This window comes from Brachycentrus maculatus, unplaced genomic scaffold, assembly GCF_059751285.1.
Source record: "Brachycentrus maculatus isolate JH-2025_06_01 unplaced genomic scaffold, ASM5975128v1 h1tg000370l, whole genome shotgun sequence".
In the NCBI taxonomy this organism is placed as follows: Eukaryota; Metazoa; Arthropoda; class Insecta; order Trichoptera; family Brachycentridae; genus Brachycentrus; species Brachycentrus maculatus.
In genome coordinates, this window is record NW_028281119.1 from 630,001 (window position 1) to 642,358 (window position 12,358).

At 28.1% G+C, this 12,358-nt stretch overlaps 1 protein-coding gene across 1 annotated transcript in view; it reads left to right on the forward strand.

Annotated features, from left to right (window-relative positions):
• Positions 1-2,649: 2,649 nt before the first annotated feature.
• The window catches only part of LOC148303358 (uncharacterized), a 41,028-nt gene continuing 31,319 nt past the window's right edge, over positions 2,650-12,358 (forward strand). The window contains exon 1 of the mRNA XM_088270038.1: positions 2,650-2,786. The gene's annotated coding sequence lies outside the window, so the exon portion shown is untranslated. The remainder of the gene's footprint in view (positions 2,787-12,358) is intronic.

Genomic DNA, 12,358 nt, shown 5'->3' on the forward strand with positions numbered 1-12,358 from the left:
TCAAAATACTTGAATTTCAGATTAAACAAATAAATAAAACTCTCTTCAATTTTAAATTTCGTATTTAATCTAAATCTCTCGATGTAAAAATATACACGGTGAATACAATACTTATTGAACATGTTTTTTACACTTAAAGTGATAGAACTTTGATCGTTTTTATTTTTCAAAAGCTAGGCAAAATTTCACTTTAAAATCACCTTTCTATCATATATTTTTTTAACATGGGATTGCGTTTATTATTTACCCTGCTTATTATGTACACGGTTTATAGATCATCAACAGGTTTTGATTTTGGTTTCTTCTAACTTAATAAATATATAAATATGTGCTCATAATCTGTGTTGGGAACAGGAGGGATACTCTAGTGTGGGCCTCCTCAGGTCGTTAATCAGGAACTTCTCAGCATTTGCTCATTGACATACTTTTTGGTTTATATATATATATATATATATATATATATATATATATATATATATATATATATATATATATATATATATATATATATATATATATATATATATATATATATTAAGATATATATTTATATGTATATATATATATATATATATATATATATATATATATATATATATATATATATATATATATATAATATAAAATTTTACTATGTGAATACCATAAAAACTATTGGAACTCTTGTTTCGATGCATTCAGCATTATTATCAAACACTGGGTAATGATGCTGAATGCATCAAAACACGTGTTACAATAGTTTTCAGTTTTTAGTAATAGTGGTAATTACTGTATAAAATGGATAAAAAAAAACTAAAAACGGATAAATATACATCGTGAATGTCGAATCAGTGAACGAAAATAAGGAATAATAGTTTAAAATACAAATATTATTATATTATTGTTTTGATATAAAACTTTAACAAATTGAAGGATGTGTTGTGTTACTTAATAAAACCATATGATCCACCAAAAATGACACGAACTCACAAAAGATTGTTGCACTGATTTATAATCTGCAATTAAAGATGAGAATTTACTTCCTTTATTCTTTTCATGTTTGAAGTCGTCCAATACAATAGATTCCATTATTTTCGGAAATGTCACAGGGCTCGGGGTCACTTTGTTATTATGAAGCAGTTTGAACAAAGTTAATGCAGAAGTGGGAAGCCCATAAAATCCACCTCATTATAAGGCATTGAAAGTTTTATATTCTGTTTACGACGAACTTTTATCAGTGCCTACCAGTATACTTGAGTGATAAGGTTTAAATTTATTCTCCTACGAACTCGTGTAGTGCTTAGAATGTTCTTCTCAATATTTCCGTCTTCACGAAGTTTTAATACTAGTCGCCTTTTGGGTCTTAAATTAAATAAGAGTTTCCCTTTTTGCCGTTGTAAAATTTAACTTACACAAGTCCAATTAATTTTTATTTGTTCTTTTATAAATTTTTGCTATTTTTTTTACCAGCTTTACCCGGCCTTAGTTATGGCTCAGCCTGGTTAAAAGAAAAATATAAATAGAATAGTACGGTTTTCAGAATCCTTGCTAAGCAATAAAAATATTCAAAATCTGTGAATCGAAAACATTGAAAATGCTTAGTAACAGCTGATGTCAAGTAGTTGTCCACACGTTGTCCGCCTTAAGGAATGTTTAGAATTGCGTGTTTTGCTGTTACGTACAACCGATGGTACTACCATTACGGTCAATAAAGCTGGTCCCAAAAAAAACATACGTGCGTTTTCAAAATCTGTCGTTTACTTTAGGATATTAAAGATTTTGAACAAACGGAGATTTACGTGATATCCCTAATATTTATAAATATAAGGGATATCACTTTCTAATATTTATTTGATATTACCCTGGACTAGTCCCTGAAGCGCAGGAGTGATCACCTTACCTTCATGTAATTAATGATCAACACAACACTGCGTCAATACGATGCAGTGCCATATGCACCATAGTGTGCGTATAAGGGTTAGAAGAAGAATTAATTATACATTTACGAAAATTTTATGTAACATGAGTGATCAGCTTTCCTTCATATAAGTAATGATCGAGATAACACTTCGTCAGTGCGATGCGGTGCCTTATGCACCACTGGGTGCGGATAAGGGTTAGAAAGAAGAATTATACACATACAAAAATTTGTATGTAACATGAGTAATCAGCTTTCTTTCATATAAGTAATGATCAATCAAGACAACACTGCGTCAGTACGATACAGTGCCCTATGCACCATTGGATGTGTATAAAGGTAAGAAGGAGAATTAAACAAATACGAATATTGTATGTAACATATGTGGAGTATAAGGTGAGGTAAGATTAATGTTAGCAGGTAGGTAACAGTAATATTCCATACAAAACACGTATTCCAATCCGAATAGGTACTTTGTATTTTGAAAATGTGAACGGCGACTTGCGCAGAATCAAACAATTCAAACGAATCTCGGCGCGTAGCGAGCTCCGTAGCCGGCAGTATTACGCAGACGTCCGTAGGCGCTCTACGCTGAACGAAAGTGGGAACGCGCGATATGCTCTCCACGGTGCGCCTGTCATCGTAAAGCTCGTAAAGCTCGCAAACTTGTGTTCATATTTATAATACACACCTCGAAATGTTCGGCGGGGGCTTGCTTTAAAATTCGGGTTATGGAGTTTGTTTGTCGAATTGGACACAAAATGGACCTTAGCTAGGATGGTCACAAACCAAAGTGTTTTGGAACTTATAATGATTTGTGAGAGTAATGTTTGGAAAAGAAAGTATAGTTAGCAATTGGAAATTACACACAGACGAATACGGAATTGTGGTAAGGATTCATTGTTTTATCTTATAATTTATGTTTGAAGCACTAACTCTGTGATTTTCCATTTTATAATTAAAATGCAACTTTTTTTTAAATCTCTGTAAATATTGTATTATAACTTAATTATAATGTCTACCTGTTTCGAAGCTAACCGGTAGACATTATAAATAAGGCATAATAAAATATTTACAGTGATTTAAAAAAAAAAGTTAGAATTTAATTATGTTTTACTTTACTTTCTTAATTTTATATTTGTATGAAATCTACAGTGGACATTATAAGTAAAAATATGTTATGGATGATTTAAAAATCAAATAAACATTAAACGAATGATTTCGATTGACAGTTTGATTTGTAAGTGCCTTTTAAGTCCTCAATTTGGAGTGAATGTATTTCAATATATGTTTTACAATTTTGGTTTAAACCTCATAAATACGTCTAAATAAATAAATAAAAATAACTATTAATAATTAATATTGTAAGTTAAAAAATAAACTTTTTAGTCTCTTAATAAATGAATATTTTATTGTTGAAATGCTTTATTTAAATACAAATAACAATTTTTGTTCATCAAGCATATGTTTTCGAAAACATCTTCTCATAATGTTCAATGAATATAAATCGTTTAAGGTTCAGAAATAGTCAACATGCCAGGAATTTAAATCAGTATAGTAAAATCACTATTAGTGAGCTTGGAACAAAAATTAAACACACACAAACACAGATATATATATATATATATATATATATATATATATATATATATATATATATATATATATATATATATATATATATATATATATATATATATATATATATATATATATATATATATATATATATATATATATATATATATATATATATATATATATATATATATATATATATATATATATATATATATATATATATATATATATATATATATATATATATATATATATATATATATATATATATATATATATATATATATATATATATATATATATATATATATATATATATATATATATATATATATATATATATATATATATATATATATATATATATATATATATATATATATATATATATATATATATATATATATATATATATATATATATATATATATATATATATATATATATATATTTATAAATCTTCTATCTATCAATCTTTTTTTCTTTGTTTACCTCACTGTGTAACTTATCTCAAACATTTGAAGTTTCAAAATGTACCTCTACTTTTGTTTGTCTTATTAAACTTTCTAATTATTTATTGTTACCTGGTGATGACGGGTGTTTCTTAGGCGGTAGGGATCCGGGAACGCGTTTCGAGATGGAGAACGAGAAAATATTATAATTTTATAAACATTTCCTACACTGCCCATCCGTGTTGAGGGATGCAAATTTAATGACGTTATGCTACTCTGGTAGTATAAATATTTGTACATGATAATTGAATTTGTTTTTTTTTTGTACTTACGTTGTTTTATATTTTTGATTTATTGTTAGGTGAGGTCACATGCGTTAGTATTTTTGAAATTCGAAAATAATGAAAGTATTTATAAAAAAGGCGTAGTATTTTGACCGTTCTAATGATGAGTTTTTTAGCAAAAACTAACAATTTCTGAATCGATTCCATATTATTTTATAAATATTAATTTGTATTAGTGTATTTTGATTTGATACATGTATCTCTAAATATATCGTTTTCACCATCAAGTAATCTTTACTGATTTAAACATATAAATCTGAACGTATAAAATATATCCCTCGTCACGGGATCTTCAATCAAACCCTTATCCGCACCCCAATGGTGCATAGGGCACTGCATCATATAAACGCAGTGTTATCTTGATCGTTAACACATGAAGGAAAGGTGATGAGCCCTCCGCTTCAGTTACCAGTCCAGGATAATATTGAATAAATATTAGAATTAAAAAATCACTAATATTTATTTGACCCTTCCCTGGGAATCGAACCCGGGACCTCCAGAACGGTAGCCGAGCGTGCTGACAATTACACTACGGAGGCGAACGGGATCTTCTGTTGAGGATAACGCCAATATTTTAATTATTTTTATAGATTAACTTTGTAATATACTGCATAAAAAATATTTTTTGAGAAAAAATGTATTGGATAGGTTCTCCTTTTGTTCTTTTATAGCAATTGAGATTATTGTACGAAACAATTTCGCAAGTAAAATGCATAACAAATGAAATCTCTTAAATTTGTTACTTTTTCTTCTCCCTTATATTCATTGACATGGGTAAATGGATGTCATGGCGGAAACAATTTAATAAAAACACTGGGAACAGACAGCAGACGGGTGTCTTTCATTTTCCCCAGTTGTTTATCATTTATTCACATTCAGCTTCCTCTCAATATTATTTTATCAGTTCCATCTTTTTTACTCTACTGCTTACCCACCTTCCTATTCGTTTACTCGACACTAACCCTCTCGCCGACAGTGTGATCCTCAGCGTTATGATAAAAAATATCGTTAAAAAAACAATTATGTCAAATATTTTATACATTTAATAAAAAATATTATCATTTATAGAAAATAAAGATTTTTTATTGATTTTTTAGGTTATACGGTTGTCTTGCATAGACATTATTAAATATTATATGGACAGTGTGTATTTTGGGCTGGAAAAACCAAATATCAGTTAAAAATAATTGGGTGATTTATGTAAATACGATTTTTTTAAATAAAAAGCGTCGATCTAATTGAGGTAGGTGCCATAAGGCACTGATATAAAAGATTTGAAAAATCGCTTCATAGTTCGTATAGAAGTATATCAATATACATTATATATTATTAAAAGATAATAAAAATATACAGAATATAATAATTTCTTATTACTTGTAAAATAGTGCTTTAAGTTGTTATTTAAAATGCAGAAAGGTTTAGATGATTTATTTTTTTGTTATCCTAAGTGGGGTTAACTATTTATTCAGAAAGCGACTGTCTTCACTTTTTATTTTTCTGTTATTTGAAAAAGATTGTGCAAGTAATAAATATTTAGATGAATATTTTATGGAGTAACAAAATCATTAAAGAAGTTTTGTAGTAACAAAAACCATAAAACACATACATAAGCTTAAACTTTTAAAAGCAATCTGACGTTGTGTCTAAGTAATTAATGCAAATGTCTATTGTTACGAATGTCCCATGTTACCATTAGACTTGAGAGCTTCTTTAGTAAACTTTTGGCGTTCGGCAATTATAATATTGTTGGTGCAAAGTACACAAGATACAAATTAGGGATGGGATTAGTATAATGTTTAATAAAAAATAATAATTAATTTCGAATCATAATTTCTCCTTAAAGTAATAAAAATATTGACTAAATCAGATTAGATCTAATGTAAACACTATGTTATAAACGGTTCACATCGTCGGCAAAAACACCTCCATCTAAAAAAATGGCAATTATTGACCATTATTTTTTACAATGAAAAATCCTGCCGAATTTTTTTTAGCCCTTCATTTAGCCTTCTGTATTGTTTATTTTTCAAAGTCTTTTACCAATTTACGAAAGGTTTACTCATCAACTACTAATTTTAACTACTCATTTATATCAAGTACTAATTTTTTGTACTAACTTTTATTTAGGGCATCAATCAGATAATTCGAGTTCATGCGTTTGTTTGAATAACTTTTACATACTCAATCAATATCTGCTACTTATGTGGAGCATATTGACTGTACAAACAGCTTCTAGGCTCTTATATTGGCTACCAGATCCTTTGTTCGTTCAGATCAGATTCAGATCGTTCATATGAGCAGGGAACATCCTTGTAGCATGAACCTGTTTAAAAGTGGCAATGAATAACTTTTTCTTCGCGACAAATATGACCATAGGATGGTGCGTCCTACGCCTTATTACCGTCTAGACATCTATTCTCAATGTATGCGGGCGTTCAGCACTCGTATAATGTGCCACATTTTATGGCTGCATTAGAGAATAGGTACTACACTTTCAAGCATTTGAAGTATTGAAATAACTTTTAACAACCGAATATTATTGAAATTAAGTGATTAATCGAATAACTCGATTATTTCAATTAAGTACATCTCATTCGTAGTTAAAGTACAAAAAAATAGTTCCATGGTTTATAAATTACATATAAACTTGTACAATATAACGTGATAACTGACGTCATTCGACCATCATTTTGAAGTGAGAATAGTAATAATTTGAATACAAATTTTATTGAAACCCTTAAATTAAATAACAATTCGATCACTGTAATACACATGCACTTTGAATTTGGCATTTTTGTTCTAAATTGATCTAAAAAATGCTATATATTTTGCGCTTCAAAAAGTGTGGTATTTATTATAATTCTAAGCAATGGGTAATATTAATAATGATTAAATTGTTACAAATATATGGGTATATTATGAACAATTTTGAAACTCTCTTGACCCTTTGAAAGTAAGTTTGAAAATTTTGAGTAACTTCATAAAGGGTTATAACTTGTAACTTTCCGTTTCCAAGTAGGCACTCTATCGCACTCGGATCAAATATTATTCAAATAAAAGTTACTACCTGTAGAACCCGCTTCAATAAAATAATTACTATTAAACGGAGTAACTTTAGTTAATGCTTTGTTAATTAAAGTAATGAGATATTTTGGAAACAATAAATCGTAAAATGAGCCAGATAAGGAATTGTTTCCATTTAACTTTGTTTAGATTGCGCTTACGTGACTTTCTAGTGGATTTTTTTAAAGGTATTTTTATATGCCAAACAAATAAAAAAACATTGAAATATGCAGCTAATCCATATTTGAATAAAAAAAAAAAAGGAATAAACCCTACATTTCCAACCCCATAAACTTTCAAAGAAAGATGCCAACCGAGTTCAAAATGATATGATTACATAATTGCTAATGTTCTTTGAAAAAAAATATATACTTATTTACATATTAAAAAAAGAGAAAAATTTGCGTTTTTATTATTTACACAAATATTTCAATTTCATATTATTTCTGTGAGCCTAAGAATCATTATTAGAAATAGGTATCAAATTGTGGTAGAGTGGGTTCGAGAAACAGAGAAACTCTGACGTAAAAGTCCGCGACACTAACCACGGGACCACAACCCGACACATTTTAAATCTCCCTTTAAAACCAATTAAATGTTTAACCTTGTAACGAAAAGTGAAATTAAATAAAATAGATAACGCACATCCTTACCCCCTGTATCTTGAAAATTTGAATAAAACATAATGCTTGTCACCTTTTGTTATTAAATTTGAACAATAATATTATTTATTATTTCTACCACCAGACAGTTTTTTGCGTTTGGTACATACAATAATGACAACAACATAAAAACTCTTCTGTTTTAGATATACATATCGCTTACTCCTTTCAACAACGTCATATTTCAAAAAACTTGATTTTTGAGGAGATTGTTTTCAATGTGAAAAAATATAATACAATGTATTAAAAATAAATATCAAGCCACTTATTGAACTTTTTACTGTGCAACAGATCTTTTTAGGTAAAACCTGAAAATATTTTCTCTGTGTGAAAAAATAATTAAACAATACCTTTTCTTTAAAATGCAAAAACAACACTTTCTGCCCTGTAGCGAGTAAATATTAAGATAAAAATATACCGCTTTTACTGGGATATAGTACATTTTCTGGGCATTCCGAAAACATGCACAACTGAAAATTGGCGATTTTTTATATATGATGTTGTTGAAAGGAGTGAGCGATATTTGATATTTGAAGTATTGTTTGACGTACATACTAACGTTTAACAAAATTACTTTATTAATACGGAGTAAGGTATTTTATTCATATGTTGTAAAATTCATGCATGGCTTTAAAACATACAAATCATTTTTAGTACATGCTCAATTTGTTAAACTTTATCTTAAATAATGGTTTTCTCTCTTTTTGTCTATAGTTATTAACTAAAAACTTAGGGAAGGAACCAGTTAAGAAGAATTATTTTCCATAGTTATTTGCCATATCTCAAAACACACGTATAACACAATACGAACGCAATCCAATACGTTCTGTTGAACGAAATTTCCAACGTCAGTGGTTAGATATATGGATAACTTTAATTGTATTTTTATACATTTCATGCATATTTTCGATCGTTCAAGAAACGTGAGTTTGACAGTTGCTTTTGTTAAATTGCTACTTATTCACCCGTTTTTCATTCAGAATGAATACTAAACGGAACATATTGTTATTCTATCTGAAATTCTCAATCACGCTATACCTATACAAAAATGGACAGTTTAAAAAAAGGTGATTTGTGAAGTAATCACAATCGATAAAGTATAGGTGGTGCAAAACTGATCATCTTATTAGAAGGTATTATAATTTTTATAATTAATCAATCACATTTGAAATTTGTGGAATTAGACAGCTGCAGTATATAAAAAAAAATAGAGAGGCGCAAAATTAATAATCCAATTTTGTTTAAAATAATTTTTTTACAAAATATTTTTTTTACGAGTAATGGAAAACATTATTTGAACATTTCCATTTTTTTGTCAAGTGAAAAATATGATATCCGTCAAGTGGTTGCCACCAGTGTTGATACACATTTGAGATCGTTTTATTGAAATACAATAATATGAAATAAAACAAGCAATGTAATTTACATACAAATGATATAAAATACAATTGCAGCTTACAAATTTACAAATGTCAAATATGATTGACGCACGACGCTATTTACCAAAATTATAAAATCTTCCGATCGGGTGATTAATTTTGTGCCACCCTGTAATACAGATCCAGTAACAAAAAGATCTGTAACTCTTATGTGTAATTACGATAGAAATCAATTAATGAAATACATATCCTACTATTATATTCTTAATTATATTCCCAGTAAACCGCTATTACATTAATGTTATCTGATTAAAAAAAAAATGTATGTGTATGTTCATAATGGATCTTTTGTGTGGATTAAAAATATTTTTATACGATTAAGTTGGTGGGATTACAAGTACCCACGTCAAACACAGAATATTAAACTTTGTTAAAGTTTAAGAAGTTAGGGCGTAATTTGCGAGTCACCATCATATTAGAAATTGGATCGGAATCACTGAATATTAGATCATAATTGTCAAGACAAACTGTTACTTTATAAATCAGTAAGTTGGAAGTCAATCGGCCATGAAACCTTTCAACTTTATCAAGAAGCTTTCAATCTAATTTCTCTGTCATTATATAGACCCCGAAGCCTTCTGATCTTATTAATGAACTTTGTTAACAGAAAGCAATGAAACAATAATAACTGAACGAACTTTGGTATATCCTATTTATTTATTAACCTCGTTTCTCTTAAAAGTAACACGTAAATTTTGTATCAACGTCGTATAAATAATTTATGTGATACGAGTACATATTTACTTTAACAAGTAGACCCAAAGGTAACAAAGGTATGTTTAAATTAAGCTGTAATACCTAATTTGACCTAAGACATTATACCTCATATAAAACAACCTATTACCATTATACCTATTTTATTAAAATTAAACACTTGAATATACCACTTTATCGAGTTTTATTTTTATTTACGACTATTTTCAAAAACGACAGTTGTTTTCATCTTCTGGTACAAATTAAACTAATTAGTTTTAATTTGTACCAGAAGATGAAAACAACTGTCGTTTTTGAAACTAGTCGTAAATAAAAATAAAACTCGATAAAGTGGTATATTCAAGTGTTTAATTTCAATAAAATAATCATGTCATTCCACAAAGTTAATGCCGAATCAATAAATAATACCATTATACCTCATAAAAACAGTTATGCTACAAAAAACTAAAAAATGTTATTTAATTGCAATAATATCATAGGGTGGTTACGTGATCACTTTACACACGTGTCGTATTCACCATTATATCCATGATTGACAACCACACTACTAAAATTTTTGGATGTCGTACTTACACAATCCATCTCATGACGTTCAGTAATTGAGTTCACAACATCTATCTATGACTTGATTTAGAAAGATTTTATTTAGCAGAGACCCTTTTATTTGTATGCAAGAGCCTAACCCGGATTTATTAACATGCATGTTTTCATGAAAATATGATTTTCTATTCTTTGTGCGGCTTATACTTTTATCAGTTATTTTATTCACAACATATTAAGTTTGTAAACTGGTAAATACATATTCAATACACAATAGTATAAGTTTGCGAAATTTAAATCCACGTTAGGGTAAGGTTTAAGCGTGCGTCTCATATAGTGCGGAAGGCGTTTAAGTATGTTTATAATTTATTTGTTTTATTTTATTTTTCAAAGTTTGTATTCTATAATAATAGGCTCAATTCTTTAAACACCCCATTTCCGATATAAAAACCCACTTGTCTTTTAATTGCTAAATAAAAAATAAAAAAATGTTATCTTCTTCAAAGTACACGAGTCTAACAAAATAGTTGATATTTAGTTTAAAACATTCAGAATAAACACTTAAGTATGTTATAAACGTTAACACGCAAGGATTCTCGTGAATCTTAAAAATAAAAGTTTCGTTTTCGAATGGATACTTATGTTATTTTCTCGAGCATTAAGGTTCTTGTAAGTACTGAAAACAATTTAATATCTTAATGGAAATACTTTTTCTTATTTCTTTTACTCGAATGTTCTCTCTCTGTCTTGTTTCCGCGTTTTATTGGCGAAAACTTCTCAAGTTCTTCGATGATTTATACTTTTTTCCGGATACGTTTTGGTTAAGGGTAGTTTAGAAACCGCCCCGTATACGGGTGTCGTATAAACCTAATATTTCTCTTAGTGCTGGTATTTATTATGTTTATGATACGACTGGGTATATTTGTACCGAAAAATGTATTTCCTAATACATTACTTACTTTCGTAGTGAAATTACGCTCGACCTTCTTTGGCGAAGGAAGCAATCATATTATATTTTATCATAAACATTTGAGAACGTTTAAACAAAACTGATAAATTATAATAAACATCTATTTGTATTTCTTATTATCTCGAATAAAAACTACCTTATTTACAAAAAAATCATACATCGTGACTCTCATGACTAACTGTCGTATCTGTGTTTGCACCAATTTAAGAGGAAATTTATTTGCAATTATTGACGTTAATTTAAAAAAGTTATTTAATTCTAAAATGAACTATATGCTAAAGAGTGTTTATCAAAGGTTTTATTGCCTTTGAAACAAAAGAAGGATTAATAAATATTGATGTCATGGTTATTTTTGTCAATTTATTATCATTTTTAATAAATCAAAAACATGATATTTAAATTAAATATGACTTTTTGTGAAAGAACCTCTAATAGTTTAATTTTAAGTAATATTTTTAGGAAAGCTTTATTAACTTTTCAATATATTTTTATCGATAGTTTTTATTTGATGATATAATTCAGAATAAATGATTACACAATATTTAATTACAAATTATATAAAATATTCGAGTATTTTCGATTACCAAACACATTAAACGTAGAAAAATCACAAAATGAGTACCTAGTACATTTCTTATTAAAATGTGTAAAAGAGTACAGGACGGATGAAGGATTAATGGCAGGAAAAGGCTGCAA